Here is a 25495-nt window from a genome sequence, read left to right on the forward strand (position 1 = left end):
GGGATAGCTCACAGGGGCATGGTCCCTGACTGTCATAATGAGTCTCCACCCACTAAGGACCAGGAGAGTAATAGCGAGTCAAGCAGAAGACCCTGGAAATCCTTGCCTAAGATTTTAGAGATAAAATCTTTTCCCCCTTTGGCCTCCACGGAGTCAAATGGTCCTTGGAGAGCAACTCTGTCGCTGAACCTCAACAGCTGCAGTCATTGTCTAGGTATGGTCTTACTTCCCGAACACACTGCAGGCTGCCGATCGCTTTCTATGCTGCTCTTTATGTGCAGAAGTTCCCGTTTCCATGACAGTTTGTGTTTGCTATGACCTGATGTCATTTACGAGGCTGACAATGCTCCTGCTTTCTCCCGTAATGTGTCTACAGAGCTTGGCAGTCCTCATCAAACCACAGTGGTCCACCATGTCACTTGCTAATGTTGTATCTCTCTACTCTGATCCTGGAAAGGAAGTGATATGCAATTTCAGGCCAGTTACGAGGACACCTGAGAACCACAGGAGATAAACCATAAGAAAGCCCAGGGAGCCTGTTACCTGAGTGAAATTCCCGAGTCACATGATATGGGCATCTCAAGATATCTCTTCCCAAGCCGGGCGGTGGTGGCGCACGCCTTTAATCCCAGCACTCGGGAGGCAGAGGCAGGCGGATCTCTGTGAGTTCGAGGCCAGCCTGGTCTACAAGAGCTAGTTCCAGGACAGGCTCTAAAAAAAGCTACAGAGAAACCCTGTCTCGAAAAACCAAAAAAAAAAAAAGATATCTCTTCCCAAGTAAGAGTTAAGATGTGTGCCCTGCATGCACGGTCTACCACTAAAGAAGAGGCGCTGGGTGAGTCTTTGTTTTTTTTTATTTTTGTTTTGTTTTGTTTTTTGAATACTGAGATGCCAGCATTCCAGAGCCTCTCATATGCTCTACTACTGGGCTACTCCCCTAATCCCCCATTGGGGTTCTAGAGGAAACGTGTCCTATTTGTTTATGATACTCAGATCCTATTGAGTACTGAATAGTTTGTAAGGCTGCCAGTTCTAAGGGGACCTACAGCAGGGTAGCCTGGAGTCTAAGCTGCTCTTCTTTTGTACCCAGCAGACCCAATGGCACTTGAAGAATCTCTAGGACATAAATGAATTAATGAAGTCGTTGACAAGCAACGAATAGAGACTGCAGCGTTGAGTTCAGGGCTTTGGGACAAACGTTTCCCCTTTCTGCAGACAACCATTCTCCCTTCCAGAAACAGCTCTGCCTTGATTTTGATACCAAATGCCCTACACATAACCTCGGTTTTCCACTAGGAGTTTGAATACAATATGTCTCCCACAGACTCATGTGTAGAAGCCTAGGTGCTCAGTTCGCGGCACCGTTTGGGAAAGTGCTGGTCTCTAGGGTGTATGACCTAGCTGGAGGAAGCAGATGACTGGAGATACGTCTTTGTGAGTGTCTTGTCCCTGGTTCCTTCCTCTTTCTTCACTTCCTGTCCACGGTGAGATAAACAGCTTCCTCCCTATACTCATGCCACAAGTCATACGATGCTCTTCTGCCTCTCCAAGGGCTCAGCATCCATGGAGAATGTTTCAGACTCTCTGAAACAGCAAAGTCCAGACAAACTGTTCCTCGAGTTATTCTGTCAGGCACTTTGCTCTAGGGATGAATAAAGCTACTCAGGGCTGGGCATGTGCAGAAGCAACCTGCGCTTGAGCAGAAGTGGTACAGAAGGGGATGGTGTACGGGTACAAGGATGCTCAGTTGATAGAGCGCTTGCTGTACAAGCATGAAACTCAGAGTTCAGACCCCCAACACCCACATTTTAAAATGTGGTTGTAATGGCATGCACTTGTTATCTCAGAACTGGAGGGAAAGAGACAGGAGGGTCCCTGGGGCTCACTGGCCAGCCGTCCTAGCCAAATCGATGAGCTTTAGATTCTGCGAGAGCCCCTGCCTCAAAACCTAAGATGGGAGTAATTGAGGAAGATACAGAACATCAAGGTCTGGCCTCTGCATGCACACCCACACGCATGCATGTACACCCTCACACATCTGCATATACACAAGGCTGCAAACACCTGCATACAAGATAGTACATGACAATTTGATATCTAGTAGATAAAGAAGGCACAGGTGAATTCCCTAGGAATGAGACTTAGCTTCTTCAACGTCAGCCTGGCTCTTTGTCTATCTGGACTTATGATCTCTGAGGGAAGTTTTTGTTTGTTTTAAATTTTGCTTTATTTTGGAGACAGATTCCGGCAGTGTACCTGAGGATGACCTTGGGCTTTTGTTTTACTTGTTACTATTGTGTATGTGTGTGCACAGGCCACAGGAGACAACTCCGGGAGTGGGTTCTCTCACTGCACATTTATGCAAGTCCCAGGGATTGAACCTAGGTCGTCAGGCTCACATCGTTAGGCAACAAGTACCTTTACCCACTGAGTCATCTCACTGATGCAATCTTGAACTTTTTTATTAATTAAATTATTCATTTATTTTTCATTCCAACTGAACTTTCCCTTCCATCTTCTCCCATATCCTCCCCCCCCGCCTCCTTCCTGTCCCCCCCATGCCATCCACTCCTCCTCTGTTTCTGTTCAGAAAGGGACAGGCCTCCTATGTGTGTCAACAAAGCATGGCATATCAAGCTGAGGTAGGACTAAGTTCTTCCCCTCATATTAAGGCTTGGTAAAGCAACTCAGTAGGAGAAATAGGTTCCCACGAGCCAGCCAAAGTATTAGGGACAGGCCCCGCTGCCATCGCTAGGAGTCCCACAATTAGATCAAGATGTAGAACTGTCACAACATATATAGAGGGCCAAGGTTGGCCTCATGCAGGCTTCTAAGCTGTCAGTCCAGTGTCTGTGAACTCCTATGAGCCTAGGTTAGTTGTCTTGGTGGGTTTCCTTGTAGCATGGTTATCCTTTATTTCACAGCTAATATCCACTTATGAGTGAGTACATACAATGTTTGTCTCTCTGGGTCTGAGCTACCCCACTCAGGATGATACTTTTCTAGTTCCACCCATTCAAATTTCCTGATGTAGTTGTTTTTAACAGCTGAGTAATACTCCATTATGTTTCCAGGTTCTGGCTATTGTGTATAACACTGCTGTAAACATAGCTGAGCAAGAGTCCTTGTGGTATGATTGAGCATCCTTTGGGTATAGGCCCAAGTCAGTCTTGAACTTTTGAGCCTTCCAGTTCCACCTGTTGAGTTCAGGGATTACAGACATGTGTCCTGATGCCTGGGTTCTGTGGTGCTAGAGACAAAACCCTGGGCTTCATGCACACTATGAGCATTCTCCCTGAGCTACATCATGGTCAGGAATTTCTTTTGAATTACCAGTTGGTGAAGATGTGTAAGAAGGTCCTGATTCATAGATAGTGTAGTAGTTTAAATGAGAAATGTCTCCCATAGGATCTGGTAGTTGAGCACTGGGTCTCCAGTTGGGGATGCTGTTTGGGAGGGAGGGGGGTTAGGAGGTATAGACCACCTGGAGGAAGTATGTGTGGTGGTTTGAATAAATGGCCTCCAGAGGCTCATATATTTGAATACTTAGTCACCAGGAAGTCTGGTATTGTTGGAGCAGGTGTGGCCTTGTTGAAGGAAGTATGTCACTGAGAGAGGGACTTGGGCTTTTAATTGCTGAAGTCAGGCCCAGTGTCCCTTTTTCTTGCTGATTGCTGATCCAGTCTTGCCAGCACCATGTCTGCCTGCATGCTGCCATGCTTCATGCCGTGATGATAACGGACTAAACCTCTGAACTCTAAGCCAACCTCAATTAAATGTTTTCCTTTATAAAAGTTGCTTGGTCCTGGTGTTTCTTCACGGCAATAGAACATCGACTAAGCTGGAAGTTGGTACTAGAGACTGGCATATTGCTGTGACGAAACACTTTGGAACTTTGGGCTAGAAACGTGATTGGACACTTTTAGCGGGACTTAAGAAGCCATCCCAGGAACAGGGAAGACAGTGATGCCGAGGGTTATTTTAACTGTGGGGGACTGGCTCAAGAGGGTTCAAGAGAGAAGAATATTAGTATGTGGCCTAGAGACCATTCTTGGGATATTTTGGCAAAGGATGAGGCTGCTTTTTGCCCTTGTCCAAAAAATCTGCCTGAAACTCAAAGTTTTGGATTATCGGCTTTGGCAGAGGAGGTTTAAAATGCCTGCCACTGGCTGTCTTGCCGCCACGATGGACTCTTACCTACCTGGCACTGAAATAAACTCTTTCTTCCTGGTCATGGCATTTTACTGCAGCAACAGAACAGTAACTCAGGCAGGCGGTATTCCACCAAGTGTGCTGCTGCAACTGAATGAGCAACTGTGAAGAATCGCACATGGGTGTCTTGGGACAGTGATAAAGCATACGGGCGCATTTAAATGGTGCATTGGGTTGGTCATTTTATCTTTGTTGGGTAACATCCGTAACTGTGGGCTTTCTCTATTTTGTGGGCAGTTGTCAACAGTTTGGAGGAGTGTGGAAGAAAGTGGGAACACAATTTTCAGAACACGGGTTAATAGAAGTTCTGGGAGAGCGGTGTGAAGATGAAGCTCTCTAAACTGGCACACAACATTTGTCATCCATGTGAACACTTCCAAAGAACATACATGGCAGACAAGGGAGTCAATAGTCAGGTAGAAAAACATGGCATGCCATTCATTTTTAATATGTTTCTTTCTCCAGGGTTTGCCTGTGGTCCTATGCATAAAATGGTAACAATAGAGACTGTGGGCTTATGTGTGCCTAAGGGGGCAACAGCAGAGACTCAACACTAACAACATGTACCAGAACATGGTTACAGCCCCTGGTTACAGTGGGGCCTCCCATGATGGAGGAGGCACTTGTCCACACTTCAGTAAGGACTGATAGAAATTTGTTGACCTTCCTTGTGACATCTTTGCAAAGTGTCACCATTTGTGGACTTTCAGAATGCCTTATTCACCATCATGCCCGTCTATCTGTGATTACCCCTGATGAAATATCTCATTTCACAGCCAGGAAATGCAGCAATGGGCTCATTTCTATGGAGTTTGTCTTGGCACATTTTCCTTCGTGCAGCTGGCTTAACGCGCTAGTGGAATCACCTTCGGAATTCACTTGCAATTCCAATGGAGGGACAGAGTTCTAACACAAGATCTTCGAATCAGCAACCAGTGATGGCCCTCTCCTCTGTAACCAAAACACGGTGGCAGAGTCGGCGTAGAGGTGGGAATGAATCCCCTTAGGATACCTATGGCCAGGCTCAGCGGCTTTGCCATCTGGCGTGGGAACGAGGGCAGGATGCTTTTGCCAGATGGCACAACAATGGCTCAACTGAATTAGAGGTTGAGATGACATAATCTTTATTTTGGCTCTTTATATTATGGGCTGGGATGATTGCTCCAAATGACTGAGGGCAAAGTGAATTGCAGCAACACAGTAGTGGCAGAGAACATTGTGTCTGAAGCCAGGGAATTCTATAAGGGTCTTTTAAGTTCAGTATACATTAGTGCAATTCAGTGGGAAAATACAACAGTGAAAAAAAATCAACACAAGCAGATACACATATATTCCAGTCCAAAGGCTTGATCACAAGCAGATACGCATATATTCCAGTCCAAAGGCTTGATCACAAGCAGATACGCATATATTCCAGTCCAAAGGCTTGATCACAAGCAGATACGCATATATTCTAGTCCAAAGGCTTGATCACAAGCAGATACACATATATTCCAGTCCAAAGACTTGCTCACGAGCAGATACGCATATATTACAGTCCAAAGACTTGATCACACTGCTAGGCAAAACTTCCCCTGCAGTCCTACCTGGGGCCAAATGAAGCAGAAATTACAAATATCAACGATACTCTTGTGATCAGAAAAAAATAAAGGATTGCTGTCGTTCTGTCTGTTCTTAGTGTACGGTGTTTTGTTGATTATACAGAGACAGATACTCGGACTATGTTCTTCTCTCTCCTCGTCATTCCACGGAAGTTCTTCTGAGCGTTCACTTTACAATTCAGTTTCCAGTGGAAGGATAACTGGGGTGAGGTTATGGCTGAACCTGAGGGATGACACAATAAAGAAAGGATTGGAGGGACCACTTTCCAAACATTGCTGTTGCTGCTGCCTCTTCTTCTTCTTCTTCTTCTTCTCCTTCTCCTTCTTTTTTTTGGTTTTCTTGAGACAGGGTTTCTCTGTAGCTTTGGAGCCTGTCCAGGAACTAGCTCTTGTAGACCAGGCTGGCCTCGAACTCACAGAGATCTGTCTGCCTCTGCCTCCCGAGTGCTGGGATTAAAGGCGTGCGCCACCACCGCCACCAGGCTTCAGACATGGCTTCTTACTAGCACTTTGTGTTTTTTCATTTTGGAAGGAGATACAAATGTCTTCATTCATGCCAAGCATACTGAAATAAACAAAACAAAAAACAAAAAAACCAGAACCTCACTATGTGGTCCTATCTGGCCTACAATGCATTATGTAGACCACGCTGGCCTTGATCTTGTGGAGATCCACTTGCTTCTGCAATGCCCAGTGCTGTGCTTAAAGACGTTCACCACCATGCCTGTCTGGGGCATCTGGTGCTAGCCCAGACCTTCAATTATTTCTCTACCAGACCCCAACACAAACTATCTCTCTCTGGGCCAGCGTGGAGGAGACGGGAATAAAGACAAACCTCATGTGATTTCATCAGGAGGGAGATTCTCAGTGGTCCCTCATGAAGTCCTGAGTTCACATTCTGAAGAATTCCTCTTGTTTATTCTCCAGTCTTTATCCCAAAACTTAACTTAGGGGAAATACATTAGCATTCTGTCTCCTAGGTAACCAGGTGAATGGCTTTCAGTCACGTCCACAACTACCTGTCTGCTCTGCATGCTAGCTGTCACGTAGGCTTGAATCAGCATCTTTATCAGGCATCCTCCAAATTACAAAGACAGGAGCAACAACATCCTGACCCTTTGTTAGGGCAGTGACAGCTTGTCTGCAGGGCTATGTGACCACCTCAGGTAGGGCCTATGGCTTCAGAGCCTGGCTGCCACACCATATAGAAATATGGGCCTACTCATGCCCAGCTTGGATAATAGAATTATGGTAATTATGTTATTAACATTCATTCTAATGCTGGATGGTAATGGCATTCTTTTGGTTGGCGGTGAGATTGGATGGGTGGATATGGTCATTTACTGATCTATGATCTCCCAGCTTCACAAATGTCACAATACTTCCGTACAGCACTGCCCATGGGGTAGAAGACTGCAAGAGAGAAAGACCCGAAACAGGTTTCCTTTGTGCCTTTTTTTTTTGTGTGTGTGTTTTTGAGTATTACTCCAGCATTGTTTCTTTTTAAAAATATTTCATTGTGCTGGGTGGTGGTGGTGCATGTCTTTAATCCCAGTTTTAGGGAGGCAGAGGCAACTGGATCTCTGTGAGTTTGAGGCCATATGGTCTACAGAGTGAGTTCCAGGACAGGCTCCAAAGCTACAGAGAAACCCTGTCTCAAAAAACAAACAAACCAAACAAACCTATTTCATTGACACATTCATTACACACAATCATTCCTGTTATGCCATTTCCATCATGTATATAATGTATTTTGACCACACTCACCCACTACCTCTCTTGTCCCCCCGCCCCCATCCTTTTCTTCTTCCCAGCGAATCCCATCTACCTTCATGCCTTTTCCCCAGTCAGTTTCATTAGGGTTGTCTGTAGGAGCATGGGCAGGAGTGTGTTGATAGGAACATGTGCACCTTACGTGTCTCCACACCACAACACTGCTTTTCCCCCTCCCATACTGCAGCTTACTCCAGTGTGCAGTTTTTCCTATATTTTCAGAACCATCTTCATTTTGCTCCCTTTCAGAGACCATGTCTCCAGGCCGACACAGCGCCGTATCTGCTGATGACTGAATTTCAGCTCCACTGGACTCGGCTGAAGTCTCTGAACTTTAATTATTGTGATCTCTTCTCCTTGTTCTATCCTCAAAGTGGCAGCTGCTTCCTGCAATTGATGCTTCTGTAATAACCTGGTGTTTCCCCCCACCCCCTTGGTCTTTTTGTTACGGATATCAACTTCAGGCCTTGCAAACTGTTTCCTGTATATTCTCTGAGGGTGGTCTTGGTCTCTGAGCAAATGCTGATGGATACAGATACCTACATACGCTTCTCCCTCCTCTGACTTAGCCATAGTCCAGGTCAGTGTATATACTGATGACGTGACAGCACCACGGGACAGTGCAGAGGGAGGATTTATTATAGATATGAGCAGATTGGACCTGGCTATGAAAGAATGGACGAAGGGAAGAGAGAGAGAGAGAGAGAGAGAGAGAGAGAGAGAGAGAGAGAGAGAGAGAGAGAGAGAGAGAACCTAAAATAGCAGGGTTATAAGGACAGTGAGTAGCTGGGGGAGTGAAGTCCTAAGCTGAAGGGAATTTAGGGTCAAGCAGGTGAGAAGGCTAGGGTGCTAGCAGCTATCATGGACTTGAAATGTGTAACAGGTACTTGTGATAGTGAAGGAGTCTGGAGGCCAGGATGGGCTTTGGTATGCCAAAAGACACCACAGGTAGCCATTTGTCTCTTCTGCCAGAGATAAGGGGAATGACTCTCTTTAGTAGAGGGGAACCAGTTTCACAAGTTCCTGAGGAATATGGGCTTTTATCTAAACACCAGAAATCCTCCTACAGTCCAGGCTGAACCCCGACTGCCTTTCAGGATTTGGGGGAAATGGAGTCTCCTTTCAGACCTGACAGTTGGAAGTTCCTCTACAGTGTGGTGCTACTAGCGACTCCTAATACAGCCGTCACACATTCAAGCAGAATGCTTTTTATAATGGCGTGTGTGTGTAAAATCCTTTTTAAAATTTTTGTGCACGTGTGTGTGTCCATGTGTGTGTACATGAGTGCAATGCTGGTGGAGGCCAGAGAAGGCATCATATCCCTTGGAACTGGAGTCAGAGATGGTCATGAGCACTCAGCGTTAGTGCTGGGAACCACAGAGCATCATGCAGAGCAGCAAGTGATCTTAACCACTGGGCCATCCTTCCAGCCCCAGTGAATACCTTTCTAAATACTCATCTTGTAAACTCTGCAGGCACCCACCACTCCAATGTTTTGTCAATGTTTCGATTTTAGCATTCTGTTATGAGATGATATTTTGATAAGTGTTTAATTAAAAGGTTCAGGTACATAGAGAACATTGGCTTTTTTTTTTAAAATAAGTATTTCCTCAATGGCCAGCTGCATATCATGATGTCATCAAATGCAGAGCTAGACTTCATGAGCTGGTGCCTGCTAACTCCAGCACACATTGCCTTGCATGTCTGTTTGGGGTTTTTTTTTTTTTTTTTTTTTTGATTTTTTGGTTTTTGTTTTTGTTTGAGACAAAGTTTCTCTACATAACCCTAGCTGTTCTGAAATTCATTACATTGACCAGGCTGGCCTCAAACTCACCGAGATCCACCTGCCTCTGCCTCCCAACTGGGATTTAAAGGCGTGTGCCACTATGCTTAGTTTGCACATCTTTTGTTTTGATTTGCTTTGTGATGCTGAGGGTTGATCTCCGGACCTCCTCCGTGCTAAGCCAGCATCCCTAGTCTGCCTGACATTCTGTATTTTTTCAGTTTTACATACCAACCACAGTTTCCTCTCCCTCCTCTCCTCCTATTCCCTCCCTCCCCACACCTCCCTTTTACCCCCTTCCCACCTACCCCTCTTCCATCTCCATTGAGAAGAGGTAGGGCCTCCCATGGAAGTCAACATAACATATCTGTCTGTCTATCTGTCTGTCTATCTATCTATCTATCTATCTATCTATCTATCTATCTATCTACTTATTTTCTGTCTGACACTCTTAAACACTATTGACGGCCTCAAAAAACTTTAGGGAATATGGTTTATATCTGAAAATATTTATAGCATTCAAAATTAGAATTGCTCTTTTCTTAGATTTGTATTTGTTGCATCAGGTAAGGCATTAATTAAAGAAGCCTCAGAGAGGGCGCCACTGCTCAGAACTTCTCTGGCCTGGTTATCTGAGACCAGTGAAGCCATCTGGAGTTGCTTTGCTCAGTAAACCCGTTGTTAGACTTTTTAAATTTTGCTTGATTTGGCTTACTGCGTCAGCAGAGAAGCTTATTATGGGGGTAGGAAGCAGAACACCCATTATTTATAATTTCTTGTTGGAATTATAACAGCAAACTCAGGCCAATTTAAGAAGCGATAGAAAGGATAGGATATGTGAAGGTACACTCCATCACTGCAAGTACTCTTGGCAATGTTCTCCTGACATGTAACCCTTGGGCTTCTGCTTTCATTCTGACAGTACAGCCTTGTTTTCTAGACACACTGTAACGCTGTCTCGGAGTTTCCCCATTATAGGCAATATATGATGGGGTTTTTTTGCATAATAAACAACATTGTAAGACAAAGACAAGCATGCAGGATCCTAAGGAATCTACATTTGTGTAACACCTTCTAACTGATAAACAATTTCAATTTTTTTTTTTTTTTTTTTTTTTTTTTTTTTTTTTTTTTTTTTTTTTTTTTTTTTTTTTTTTTTTGGTTTTTCGAGACAGGGTTTCTCTGTGGCTTTGGAGCCTGTCCTGGAACTAGCTCTTGTAGACCAGGCTGGTCTCGAACTCACAGAGATCCGCCTGCCTAACAATTTCAATTTTTAATAACTTGTAAGGGGACTATTTTAAAATGGGTCTTCAAGATTTTGCAGTTTTTTTTAAAACCTTGAAGGATCTCACAGCAGTATAAGGCAAATGTGAGGGCTCTTACATATAACTTCCACTGAGATAGATGCGTGTCCTGATCAGCTATGTTAAAGACCCCAGAAAGATCTGTATAGGTGTCAGGAAATGTTGACTAAAAGGCCACTGAAAAACTAGACTGTTTAGTCTTTAAAGGAATAAAGAAGGAATGGAGAAGATGGAAGGGGGTATCGCGGAAGCTTAGTCGCATTGAACGTCTATTCCAAAGTTGATGCAGATCCCTTTCTGGACGACTGACCTGTCTAAGTTGGCTCTGAACTTGCCCTGGCACTTATCTTAGGGTGGGCTTTGTAGATGCAGAACCCGAGGAAGGGGTTCTGATAAATGTTCTTTGTAAGGGGACACCATTCAGGAAAAGTGACAAGAGAAGAAGGTCAGACAGGAGTGAGCTGAGCAGGGGTAAGTGTCTGGTAAGGGTTAGGGTGGAAGAAGGGACTGTCTTAATCAGGGTTTCTCTTGCTGTGAAGAGACACCATGACCAAGGCCACTCTTATACAGGAAAACATTTAATTGGGGTGACTTGCCTACAGTTCAGAGGTTTAGTTCATTATCATTATGGTGGGAAGCAAGGCAGTGTGCAGGCAGACATGGAGAAGGAGCTGAGAGTTCTTACATCTAGACTCACAGGCAACAGGAAGTGGTCTGAGATACTGGGTGTGGCTTGAGCATATATATATATAAGACCTCAAAGCCACCTCCACACACAGTGACATATTTCCTCCACAAGGCCACACCTGCTAATAGTGCCACTCCTCTTGGGGGCCATTTTCTTCCAAACCACCACAGGGACCCTGGAAAGAAAAGGGGACGATGTTTCTAGACTTTCCAGTGGGCAGGTCCACAAAGACGAAGTCTCAGGAAAGAGGCACGGCTGTGAAATGTGCCGTGGCATTGAGTAGCTGTGGGACGCCCTCCAGACCTATGACAGAAATCAAGAATGGGCAGCCTCTATCACACTGCTTGCCATGATCAGTGGTGATTTTTTAATCGATTTTTATTGAGCTCTACATTTTTTTTCTCTGCTCCCCTCCCTGCCTCTCCCCTCTCCTTCAACCCTCCCGCAAGGTTCCCATGCTCCGAATTTACTCAGGAGATCTTGTCTTTTTATACTTTCCATGTAGATTAGATCTATGTGAGTCTCTCTTAGTGTCCTCATTGTTGTCTAAGTTCTCTGGGATTGTGATTTGTAGGCTGGTTTTCTTTGCTTTATGTTTAAAAACCATCTATGAGTGAGTACATGTGATAATCGTCTTTTTGTGTCTGGGTTACCTCACTCAAAATGATGCTTTCTAGTTCCATCCATTTTCCTGCAAAATTCAAGCTGTTGTTATTTTTTCTGCTGTATAGTACTCCATTGTGTAAGTGTACCACATTTTTCTTATCCATTCTTCAGTCAAGGGGCATTTAGGTTGTTTCCAGGTTCTGGCTATGGCAAGCAAAGCTGCTATGAACACAGTTGAGCACATGTCCTTGTGACACGATTGAGTATTGTTTGGATATATACCCAAAAGTGATATTACTGGGTACTGAGGAAGGTTGTTTCCTAATTTTCTGAGAAATCGCCACACTGGCATTCAAGGAGGCTGTACCAGCTTACATTCCCACCAGCAATGCAGAAGTATTCCCTTTACCCCACATCCTCTCCAGCATAAGTTGTCATCCGTGGTTTTGATCTTGGCCATTCTTACAAGTGATTTTTTAAAAATATTCAGTATATTCTATGTATTCCTGGTACTTACCAAAGTGCCTGATCAACAGCATGTTTGAAATTTTGATTCATTTACTTCTGTATGTATGACAGGGAGGAACATCCAGTGGCAGAAATGTGGGGGTCAGAGGATAACTTGTGGAGTCATTGCTATCCTCTCACATTCACAGAGGTTCTAGGGATCAACTCAGGCAGTTAGGAGCTGTGTGGCAAGCACCATTACCAGCTGAGAGGCCCCTGGTGATTGATAGGTCCTAGGGATCCAGCTCAGGCAGTTAGGAGCTGTGTGGCAAGCACCTTTACCAGCTGAGAGACCCCTGGTGATTGGTTTTTTAATAAATTGCTTCATCCTTTCAGATTATGAATTAAGAGATGCCCATTAAATTTGCAGAGCAATTTCTTTCAAGAGCAATCTAAATTCAGATTTTATTTTGTACCTTTGAGCAGTAGTGCCGTCCTTTCCTCTCTCTTCTTCCTCACAACCGCAGTGGCTGCATACACCTTATATTCTCTCCGCATCACAGTTGCGACAGGAAGGAAGTGTGGTCTTGTGGTCGGAGCAGCAGTTTGAGAATCCTGAGGTGTGAGCCCTCTCTCTAGTTCTGGGTGACGGGGAAGCCAACAGACCCCAGAGCCTGTGGTGTTGGAAGATTAATCAGTGGATGACACACATTTTACTTCAGATTTAGAGACCTTTCATAATTTTCTTTTTATTATTTTGTAGGAGGCACGGAGGTTCTCGTGTTCACAGATAAGCATCAGGGGAACAAGCAATGTTAAACACACAGGTTGTTTTGTCTCCCCCACCCCATGTCCGGGAACGGATGTAGTCAATAACTTGCTGAGCTGTGAGCTATCTGTGTGGCCCAGACCACTCTGGAGCCACCCCTCGAAGTCTATCTTGAGCTTGTTTGTCTCAGCTAACCTATAGAGCTCACCTTTATGGAAGGGGTCACTTGTACTTTACAAAGAGTTTTGATGTAGCCATGTCCTAAGCATTGTCGTGAATACTGGATCAAGTTAATATCGCCATGAAATTTTTTCACCAAACTGCGCTATGCTTCAATATACCTAAAAGAAACTACTCAGGGTCAGATTCTCGAAGTTTGAACTAGCACCAGCTACTGGGATGTGTTGAACAGAACAGCCTTCTTGACTCAAACAGACCGACGCTGCTGCCTGTGGTGTTTGCAGAGACCTCCCGAGTTATTTTATTTACAAAAAATAATTGTGATAATAACAATAAATACTAATATATTTAATAATTCATATAATATTTAATAATATAACAACAATAGGAACAATAAATAGTAATTGCTAGAGATTGAATTCAGGCCCTAACTTGTGCTAGGCAACTATGCAGCATCCTCCAGTTCCATAACTTTCTCTTTTAGAAAAACATTCATCTAGTCAAGTGGTGGTGCACGCCTTTAATCCCGGAGGGAGGCAGAGGCAGGCAGATCTCTGAGTTTGTAGGCCAACGTGGTCTACAGAGTGAGTCTTAAGACAGATAGAGCTGTTACACAGAGAAACCCTGTCTCGAGAAACCAAAACATTTATGCATTTGTGTTGTGTGTATGTGTGAGCACCTGTCTGCTTCTGCTATGATACATGTTTGGCAGTCAGAGGCCAACTTTGCTAAAACCCTTTCTCTATTTTCATTCTTGGGGATCAAATTCGGGTCAGCAGTCCTGGAGGCAAGACCTGTACCAGATGGTCAAACCTGCTGGCCCTATTTTTTCCCATAACTTTCTTTTTATATTAAACACTGTGTGTGGAAATTATATAAAGCATCTGCCTGAGATAAGAACCTAGAGAACGTTTCTAGGAATTTAGAATCTAATATTCTTTTATGTTTCAACAAGTCTTCTAGTTCTAGAGAAGCTGACTGGTCAATATTGTTCCCCCGTTTGCGGTCACCAAATATGTTCACACAGTGTGAGGGAAAGAGCTGAATTATGAACAAGAAATTCTATTATTTTGGAGCAGTAGAGATGGTTGCCCACCATCTCTATTAAACTGTATCAGGAGGCATTAAATCATAAGAAAGCGCAAAAATATTTTTGCATAGGGAATATAAGCCCCAAACCTCTAATGGAATTAATTGCCTAATTAAAACTTTGCTCATAAACTACATCTAGATTAAATGGTTTACTAGTAAATGCTTGTATAACCACAAGTTATGGCAGGCATGTAGCTCATGAATCACCACTGGGCTCCACCAGAGCTAAGGAAGGTTTCACATGGGGAGAGGGGGTGAAACTTTGGAAACTGATTCAAACCTACTTTGCACATGAGAGTGTGCGCCCTGAATGTCAATAAGTGCACCAGTGAGGGGGGGGGGGGGGAGACCTGGGAAGGGACAGAACTGGGGTTGGGCAGGGAGTCCTAAAGCTACATTGGATATTTTGGAAACAGCTAAACAGAAAGTTCACAGACCTCTGAGGATAAATCTCACTGTTTCAAAAATCGTCCTGTTCTCTTGATGACTGCATAGAACTCAGACCTCCCTTCTTAGGAAGACACTCCACTCAGGGTGGTGCTACAGTAGAGGTAGAGTCTCGACCTACGCGTGTGCGCTTAGGTTCAATCCCCACAACTCCCTCCTTCAGAGAAAAAGGAAAGAAAGGAAAAGCAACCGAGACTCAAAGGCTAGCTGGTTGATTAGGATGCTGAGAGAAAGCACACCACTGATGGGAATGACCTTGCAGCCATTGTGGGAACTGTGGAGACGCCTCAGAAAACATAATAAAATTAGAATTGCTGTGTGGCCTGTCAATCCCACTTTGGGGTGGATATTCAAAGGTAATGAAATCGCCATCTTAAATCGCTTTACTTTACTTTCTGTACATGTGTATGCACACCCACATGCCATGGTGTGTATGTGGTAGTCAGAGGACAACTTTTGGGAGTTGCAGGTCCCCAGGGGTGGAAGTCAGGTTGCCTTCTTGGTGACAGGTGCCCTGATCCACCAAGCCGTCTCACCTGCCCTGACGTCACTGTCTTGAAGAGTAGCTGCACTCACTATTGATTTCATCATTGCTCACAATAGGTAAGAATCGACACAACCTAAATATCCATTGACAAATGAATACAAGAAAATGTCACATACAAATATAGACACATGGTATTTTTTTTTACTTCAGTTAAAAAAAATCTTTTCTTTATATCCTTTAAAAGGGAGAAAGTCTGGCATGATGCCTCACCCCTGAAATTCTAGATTTGGGGAGGTCGCAGTTCCGGAGGATTGTGTGTTCAGGGCTAGCCTGGGCTACATAACGAGTCTCAGGACCGCCCAAAATAAATAACGAGAAAAATCTGCCCTTCACAACAACCTGGACAGCCCTGGAGGACATTCTGTTCATGAGTCACAAAAATAAAAATACCGTGTGATGTCACATCTGAAATCGGAAAAACTCGTCTCGGAGAAGCTCCTCATAGAAAAACCTTTGTAGGTGGCTATAAATGTCAGGGGATGGGGAAGCAGGGTGCTGGGTAGCTAGAGTTTCATTCATGTGGGGTGAGTGAATGATGGGTCCCTAATCACAGTATTATTATTAGACATATGCATTAGATATATACATATATGGTGACTATAATTGATAGTAACACATATGTGGATTTGCTAAGAGAACAGATCTTAAGTGTTTTTGACACACACACCATAGTGGACGTGCTAATTTGCTTGTGGCAATCATCTCCCAACATACAAATGTGTTACGTTATCACACAATAGACCTTCAGTGTAGATAGTGTGGTAGTCACACCTCCGAAAAGGTGAGGAAAATAACACTCATTGAGGAGGACTGCACGGTTGCCCTTGTTAGGCAGAGGCAGGGCCAGGTGGAGAACTCCTCTGCGCCATCTGTCACATCCTGGCACACGTCCTGGCACAGCCAGATGGCAAATAGGTTTTGGGAAAGGACAGTTGATTTCTGCTGGCTTCTCTCTCGGCAGAAATCTTCCCTAGCTCCATCCCATACATCATTCCCCCTACCCAACCCTCCTCTCTTGGTCCCTAACCTGCACCAGAGAGCTCCCTGCTGGAACAGTCTTCCTAACTGGGGTAGATACCCACAATGAATGAGCTGGAAGCGTGGGGACTGTTGGGCACGTGGGTGCTGGGCAGGAAGGGACATTGAAAAGTGGTAAGTTTTCCCTAGGGATTTTTATATGGCTTACTCTCTCCTTCCAGGGCACAAAGGAAGACCCCTGGAGCCTCCCTTAAAGCTAAGCTGGAGCCATTTGATGAACTCTATTCAGGGTACCAGAGGCAGAAGTGATGTCTTTCCTAACAATGGGTGGGGGGAGCAGCAGGTGTGAGTTTCTTATTCTTCTTCTATGTTTCTACAAGCCTTGAGTTTCGCAAAGAGAAGCTGGGATTAAAGGAGGGAGGGAGGGAGGGAGAGAGGGAGGGAAGGAGGGAGGGAGGGAGGGAAAAATCATACCAAATATGCACTGCTGACTTGTAAGGAAAAAAAGTGAATAAATCATAGAAATTAGAGAGATTAATTGCAATCATTCTGTAAGACATAGATTCACTAAACTCTAAGGGAAATTAGCTTTATTGATGTTGTGCGTGGCATGCACGGAGAAACAGGGTAACAAAATCAGCATCATAAATTCTACCTCATGACCTAGGCAGAACCAGGGGCCCTAAAATACCTGCTCAGAAATGTTTCTCAATTGGACCTGTTGTTACAAGCCTTTAATCCCGGCACTCAGGAGGCAGAGGTAAGTGGATCTCTGTGAGTTCAAGGCCAGTCTGGTCGGCATAGTGAATTTCAGGACAACCACAAAAACTAAAATTAAATTAAAAAGGCTCCCCCACGTTCCTGTTTCGCCAAACAAGGAAGGTGAAGAGGTCCAAGTGGGTGAAAGAACCCAGGCTGCTCTCTCCTCTTCTGTTTCCCCAGTCTCCTGCCCCTGGGTGCCTACATCTGTAGCCAGCTTCCTGTTGGACTGCCAGCCTGCAAATAATTACCTGGAGACTTATTTTTTAAGATTTATTATTTTCTTTATTATGTAATAAAGTGTTCTGCCTGCATGGATGCCTTCAGTCCAGAAGAGGGCACCAGATCTCATTACAGATGGTTGTGAGCCACCAGGTGGTTGCTGGGAATTGAACTCAGGACCTTTGAAAAAGTAGTCATGCTCTTAACATCTGAGCCATTTCTCCAGCCCAACTTGGAGACTTATTATTAATTATGAAAGCTTGGCCTTAGCTTAGGCTTGTTTCCAACTAACTCTTACCTATGTTTTCTAATCTACTCTGCCACGTGGCTTGGTTACTTCTTAGCACAGCACATCCTGCTTGCTCTGAGTCTGCTGGTGAAATTGCAGGGCTAGATTCCTCCTCCCAGTCTCCTCTCTCTCTCTCTCTCTCTCTCTCTCTCTCTCTCTCTCTCTCTCTCTCTCTCTCTCTCTCTCTTTCTCTCTGCTTGAAAGTCCTGCCTAGCTATTGGCCACTTAGCTCTTTATTAAATCAGAAGGATCTTTGGGCAGACACACCTTTAACAGTGTAAACAGATATTCCACAATATACACCCTCATTCTGAAATTGCTGGCAGTTTCTTATTAGTAACTGATTCTCTCTCTGAGAAACACACATTCGGGTACAGTGAGGGTCTCAGTGAATTCCACAACCAGGAATTTCCTCAGAAAGCTTTGAACTCTGATTGTGGCATTGTGGGTAGTTTGACCCATTAAATGGATAATTTGGTAGATGGGGAGGGGGCTGGGAATCAAGGATTATTAGCAGCTTGGCCCAAATTGTGAGGCAGAAGACTTGATCTTTATCATAGAAAGAATTTCATGCCAGCAGGGTTAAGGAAGTGTGTGAGTGTGAAGGTATAAAACCACAGCACTCCCATCTCTGCTCTTCCAACAGCACCGTGTCACCTACACAAGAAGAGCTGAAAGCTGGCGGTGACTGGGAAAGTCCCAAGAGTGCTCAGCAGCACCCAAGCTTTCCCCAAGGCCTGGACGTTATCTTGCCATTGCTGAAGGCTCTAGAGCATCTCTTCTTCAATCTCCTGGTGCCTTCTTTCTTAGCTAGAGGTGACATCAAGCTCCCCTTCCTAGTTCTAGATTTTAATATTTCCCTTTCTCCTGCTCTCAAGAACTTCAGTTTTAACCAAGGCATGGAAGAGATGCCATCGAACCCATGCTTGTCCACAGGATTGGCCCTCTGTTCCCATGTGCATCCTAATTTTCCTAGGAAGACATTAATCCTGTTTGATCAAGTGCACCTGATGATTTCATTTTACCTTCATAGCTACTTTCCAGACACTGTCTCTAATTACCCTCACATCTTTAGACACCAGGAACTAGAGCTTCAGCATACAAATTGGTGGTGGAAGAGCATAATTCAGCTCACATCAGAATCTATTTCCGACAAGATGGTGATTACATATCCTGCCCAAGCCACCTGCTGAAAGTCACCAAAATTCCACTTAGAATATGCAAAACATCTTTTTAAAATGCATCACAGAACAGAACAAACTAAATTGAAATGGAGACCCAGATAAATAACTGGAGCAATGAAACTGACTACACACAGTTGCAGACTCTTACCAGAATCCATTCAGAACTAAGCGTTGACTCTGCAGCCATCACCTAGAGGCAGAGGAAGCAAGATGAGAATGCCTCATTGACAGCAGGACTCTGGACTCTGGTCAATAATGCTGGCATCTCCATCCCCTCGGGTCCCAATGAGTGGATGAACAAAGATACTGGATGTGAACCTGCTGGGCATGATCGAGGTGACTCTGAGCATGTTGCCCTTAGCGAGGAAGGCAAAGGGCCGAGTGGTCAACATTTCCAGCGTCTTGGGTCAAGTGTCTTTGTTTGGTGGTGGTTACTGCATCTCCAAGTATGGTGTAGAGGCCTTCTCAGCCTCCCCCAGGAGGGAGCTCTCCTATTTTGGAGTGAAGGTGGCTATTGTAGAGCCTGGTTTCTTCTGGACTGGTATTTCCAGTACTGACAGGCTTTCATCACATGTCTAGATGCAGTGGGACAGGGCCAGCTCAGAAGTCAAAAAGATCTATGACGAGAAGTTTTTGTTATTTTTTTTTCTTTTTTTTTTTGGTTTTTCGAGACAGGGTTTCTCTGCAGCTTTTTTTTTAGAGCCTGTCCTGAAGTTTTTGTTATCTTATCTGACATGGCTAAAGTTATTGAACAAAATGTGCAAAGAGGACCTCTCCTTGGTGACGGACTGCATAGAGCATGCGCCGACTTCCTGTCACCCCCGGACTCGATACTCAGCTGGTTGGGATGCCAAGCTCTTCTACATCCCTGTGAGCTATCTGCCCACCTGTCTTGTGGATGCCATCTTCTACTGAACCTCCCTGAAGCCTGACAAAGCTCTGTGAAGCCTGCATCTGTTTCCGTTGTTGGGGGTATAAGAGTGCAGTGTGAGGGAGAGGATCCTCAGGAGAAGGCAGATGCTGAGCTCGGGACAAACTTGTCATTGGGAGGGACATCCACAGGTGCCTAACTTGTCTTCCTTCAGTGTGACCATGAGAACATAGAGCCACAGGAAAAACTTCTATGTTTAAACAATGATTCCAATCCAAAAACAAAAAAGTGATCTTCCATTATCAAGGTCATCCATTTTACTTATTTTAATTTAAAAATTGTTTATTTGTCAAAAAAAAGAACTAAGCTTTGTTTGGTTTTGGGTTTGGTTTAACTGTGTGGTCAGATTTTTCTTTGGGCTGCCAGTGTAGGGCCCAGCTGTGACATGCTCTATAGAGGCCTGAGTCTCAGTAGTTTACCCTAAGGCAACACCTGGTTCCAATAAAGATCACAAACTGAGAATACTCAGGCACCACCCAGGAACAGACCATCCAAAGGAAATTCCAAATGTTCCAACCGTTGTAGATAGGATCACCTGCCAGCACACACCCATTGCTTTTCACCAGGACACCTCTAGACAAATGTCAGCCAATCTGGTGTTCTGAACCTTAGAAATCCCTCATCCCCACCTTTGCTACTATGAAAACCCAACCCTAACTGGGCTCAGGACTCTCTGATCACTCCAATACTTTCGATACATGGAGAGTCCGAGTTTGCAGACTTGTGTAAAAATAAAGGCTCTCTGCTTTTACATAACAGGACTTAGTCTTCTAGTTGGTTTGGGAGGGGAGGACTCCGTGATCTGGGCATAACATTAGCTCACAAATAATGACTTCTTATTAATTATGAAAGCTTGACCTTAGCTTAGGCTTGTTTTTAACTAGCTCTTATAACTTAAATCAACCCATTTCTATTAATCTACCTTCTGTCATGTATCACCTATCCTGGCATCTGTTGTGTGCCTAGATTCATCTCGTACTTCTGCCCTTTCTGCCCTTTCTGCCCTTTCTGCCCTTTCTGCCCGGAAGTCCCAACTATACCTCCTGCCTAGCTATTGGTTGCAACAATATATTTTCACACAGTGTACAAATATCCCATGCTCTTAATCTCCTAAGAGGCAGGCAGATTCCTGTGTGAGGTTAGCCTGGTCTGCATAGTTAGTTCCAGGTAGGCAGATTCCTGTGTGAGGCCAGTCTGGTCTACATAGTGTGTGTTTCAAGCTAGCCAGGGATACATAGTGAGACATTAAAAAAAAATTTAAAATTAGTGTTTTTATTTTGCTGTTTTTAATTTCCCAGAAACAGAGAATTTGTTGTTTTAAATAAGTGTCAAAAAGGTGTTCATTCCCTAAACCAGTGGTTCTCAATCTGTGAGTCATGACTGTAATGGTCTGTCCTGTCCTTTTAAGAGACAAGCCATGCCCACCCCCTCCAGCCTGAATCCTTTCTTTTCTGTCTCTCTCGAAGATGCAGCTTCTGTATCTCCTTTCTCCCCACTTCTTCCCTTCCCCCTCTGTTTCTCTCTCTCTCTCTCTCTCTCTCTCTCTCTCTCTCTCTCTCTCTCTCTCTCTCTCTCTCTCTCTCTCCCTTCTCCTTTTTTCCCTTTTCCCCTCCATAACTCACTAAATAAATATCCAACCTCATTCTGCATGGTGTGCCTATCCATGTCTCTTGTCTCTCACCCATCCGGTGGCTCCCTGCCAAGGACCAGCCACCTTCAGAGACCTGCAGCATGGTCTTGTGGAGTGTCCATCCGTCTGTATCTCCTCATGGGACTGCCTGCCCCATCGAGGTTTCTCACCCACCATGCAGCTCCCTGCCTGGGACTCACTGCCCCTTGTGGCCCACTGCAGCCACTTTGGGAACTGTGTTGTCCCTGCCTGACTGGGACTGGCTGCTCTTGGGACCCGCTGCCAGCTGCCTGTTGCCACTTTGGGGACCTGCGGCATGGTCTTGGGACCGCTGCCAGCTGCAGCCACTTGGGGACCTGCGGCATTTTATTTAAACCATAACAACATCCCCTTTGGGAATCAAACAATCCTTTCACAGGGGTCACCCAAGGCCATTGGAAAACACAGATATTTACGTTATGATTCACAACAGTAGCAAAATGACAGTTATGAAGTAGAAACGAAAATAATTTTATGGTTGAGATCAGCACATGAGGAACTGCGTTAAAGAGTCTCAGTGTTAGGAAAGTTGAGAACCACTGCCTCAAACCTTCAGACCCAGAATTTAGTTTAAAATAATCTAAGGTTGGGCTTGTTCCCAGGGAGCCAGGAGACATCCCTGATTGACAAATTGTTCAGGGAGAACCACGGGGCACATGTGAAGGTAGGTTCTTTCTAGAAAAGTCATTTAAGTCTAAGTTGCCCCCCCAAGATAAAGTCCCCTAAAATATCAGTGCAGGATTATAAAATATATAAAATTAACAAAGCATTTCACATAAGAGGCAGCAGAAGGAGCTAACAGAATAACCCTGTTGCAAAACTTCAAACTCTTTCAAACATAGAAAAGAAAGTCAGGAGGCTAATATGTTAATATTATTCTGAGCTCCAGATATGGGTATTGGAGTGATGGCTCAGAAGTTAAAAACATGTTTTCTTTGAGTAATATCACTCATAATTTGCATTTATCTGAGATTTTATAAACAGAGAAAGCTGAAGAGAAATGTGGAGTTACCAGAGTAAACTAAATATATTTAAAACTTAATCTTTCTTATTTATGGTAAATGTATGCTAAGTGTTTACATCAACAGTGAGCCAACAATTTTAGAAATTCTAAAATGTGAATGAACAAATAGGCAAGTTGTAACCAATAAATTAAAAATGACTTTAAACAGGAAAATACCTAACTTCACAAGCAATCAAAATAGACAATTTATAAATGAGCAGCTAAAAATGGCTTAATAGACAAATAGAAAACTATTCAGTCTTACCAGCTATCAGAGCAACAAAAGACAATATTCCACTTTCGTCTGAAAGTTTGTAAGTTCTCTTAGAAATATATATCATACTCAAAGCTATTCCCCGGAAAAGAGATGTCAAGTTTGTTATGTTGTTGGCTGAGCTAAAACTTCAGAGAAGTTGGTTTATAAAATTAGATCTAGTAATTCCATTTCTGGGAATCTACCATGAGAAAAATTCTGAATTAAACATACAAATGATTTGGGTACAAAAAGGGAATGTAGCTAAAGAAAACTTTTTTAAAAAAAATAGAAATACTTAGCTGGGCAGTGGTGGTGCATGCCTTTAATCCCAGCACTCGGGAGGCAGAGGCAGGTGGATCTCTGTGAGTTCAAGGCCAGCCTGGTCTACAAGAGTTAGTTCCAGGACAGGCTCCAAAGCTATAGAGAAAGTCTGTCTTGAAAAACAAAAAACAAAAACCAAAAAAACCAAAAAAACAAAAAACCAGAAATACTCTTTTCTTCCTCTTCTTTCCTTCTCAAGCTCCCTTCCATTCAATTATTTGCTGCCTGGGAAATTCAATATAATAAAATAAAATAAAATAGCAATTAATAATAATAATAATAAAACCTGTTAGACTGGGAGCCAGCAAAATGGGTGTCCCATGGTATGAGATAGAGGAGAAGGAACTGGTAGCCCATCCAGGATGGCAGAGTCTCAGGGAGGAAGAAAGAGGAAGTCCTTATACATGGTGGCCTGGCACAGATGTAAGGGCCCTACATCTGTGAATGGATGTTTCCACAGGAGTAGAGAATTCATATGCACATTGCAGAGGGCTCCAGAGCCCTGGAAGGAGGAGTCTGCAGGGAGCAAGGCGGTGGAGTTAGGAGAACTGGTCATTGGCAGGAGCACTGATGAAATGAGTGCAGGAGCTCCTACGCTAATGATTTGGGGATTCGTTCATTAGTAGAGTGTCGAGTGCCCCAAAGGCATAACTTCAGAAGTAATTTAAAGCAAATTAACATTTTAGTCATTGGAATAGCAACTATGACAATAATATAGGCTAAAACAAGCTTTTATAATTTAATAATATTATTTGCTAAGCCATGACTTTGAAAATCCCTAGCTCTATACCCAAGCCTTTGAAGAATTATGTTCATTGTATAGACACTAGACAAAGGGCTCTCTATCACATTCCTGCATGCCTGTGTTACTTTTTCAGACTCATTTCACTAGAAATTCTCCATATTCTTTTTAATTTTTGTTTGTTTGTTTGTTTGTTTTTTGAGACAGAGTTTCTCTGTGTAGCTTTGGAACCTGTCCTGGCTTTGTAGACCAGGCTTTGTAGACCAGGCTGGTCTTGAACTCACAGAGTCCGGGAGGCCTCTTCCTCCTAAGTACTAGGATTAAATGTGTGTGCCACCATTGCCCAGCTAAAACATTTATTTTTTTTATGTGTATGAATGTTTTGCCTGAGTGTACATATGTGTACTGCATGTGTGCCTGATACCTGTGGAGGCCAAAAGAGACCATCAAATCCCCTGGAACTGGGGTTACAGGCAATTGCCATGTGGGTACTTGGACTTGAACCCCCCAGAATTGGGGTTATAGGCAATTGCCATGTGGGTACTTGGACTTGAACCCCCTGGAACTGGGTTACAGGCAATTGCCATGTGGGTACTTGGACTTGAACCCCCCGGAACTGGGGTTACAGGCAGTTGCCATGTGGGTACTTGGACTTGAACCCCCGGAACTGGGTTACAGGCAATTGCCATGTGGGTACTTGGACTTGAACCCCCCAGAACTGGGGTTACAGGCAATTACCATGTGGGTACTTGGACTTGAACTCCCCGGAACTGGTGTTACAGGCAGTTGCCATGTGGGTACTTGGACTTGAACCCCTGGAACTGGGGTTACAGGCAGTTGCCATGTGGGTACTTGGACTTGAACCCCTGGAACTGGGGTTACAGGCAGTTGCCATGTGGGTACTTAGACTTGAACCCAGGCCCTCTGCAAACACAGCAAGTGCTCAACCATTGAGCCATTTCACCAGCTCTCTATATTCTTCTAAAAAGTATTTTTTAAAGCTGGCCATATCTTAAATACCTTTGATCTCAGCACTTGGAACACAGAGGCAGGTGGATTTCTATAAGTTCAAGACCAGTGTGGTCTGTAGAGAGAATCCCAGGTCAGCCAGCGCTATCTAGTGAAAACTTATCTCAAAACAACAAAACAAAGCAAACAAATCCCAAACAACAACAATAAAACCAAACAAACCAAAAAAGAGAGCAAAACTAAACAAAGATCTGGTTTCATTTTTATTATGTGCATGCGTGTGTGTCAGTGTGTGGTAAGCGCACTTGAGCGCAGGAAGCCATAGCATCCTCGAGCTGGAGATACAGGCAGTCCTGAGCCTGCCACCCCGAGCTCTGGGAGCTGAACGTGGATCCCCTGCAACAGCAATAGAGGCTCTTCACCACCTCTCCAGCCCTTCTTCCTATGGTCTAACCACATCACAACTTGGCAGATTCTTTTCACCCTTTGGATTTCCTCAAATCCAACCCTCCCCTAAGAATTCAACTTCAGTCTCCTGTTTTCACTGAACACACACACACACACACACACACACACACACACCACTCACTCTGGCTTCTAAGGAATGCATAACACATATGGAAGAACTCATGAAAACCATGTAGACGCAGATGCTCCCTTTAATGGGGAGGGATTTACCTACACTCGATCTCAGCTCAAAGGCTACATTGGTGACACAACAGA

The 25495-nt window shown here is 44.1% G+C and overlaps 1 pseudogene; it reads left to right on the top strand.

The window, feature by feature from the left end:
- Positions 1-16532: 16532 nt before the first annotated feature.
- LOC119801969 lies at positions 16533-19826 on the top strand (annotated as a pseudogene).
- Positions 19827-25495: the final 5669 nt, after the last annotated feature.

Source organism: Arvicola amphibius, chromosome 1, assembly GCF_903992535.2.
Source record: "Arvicola amphibius chromosome 1, mArvAmp1.2, whole genome shotgun sequence".
Lineage (NCBI taxonomy): Eukaryota > Metazoa > Chordata > Mammalia > Rodentia > Cricetidae > Arvicola > Arvicola amphibius.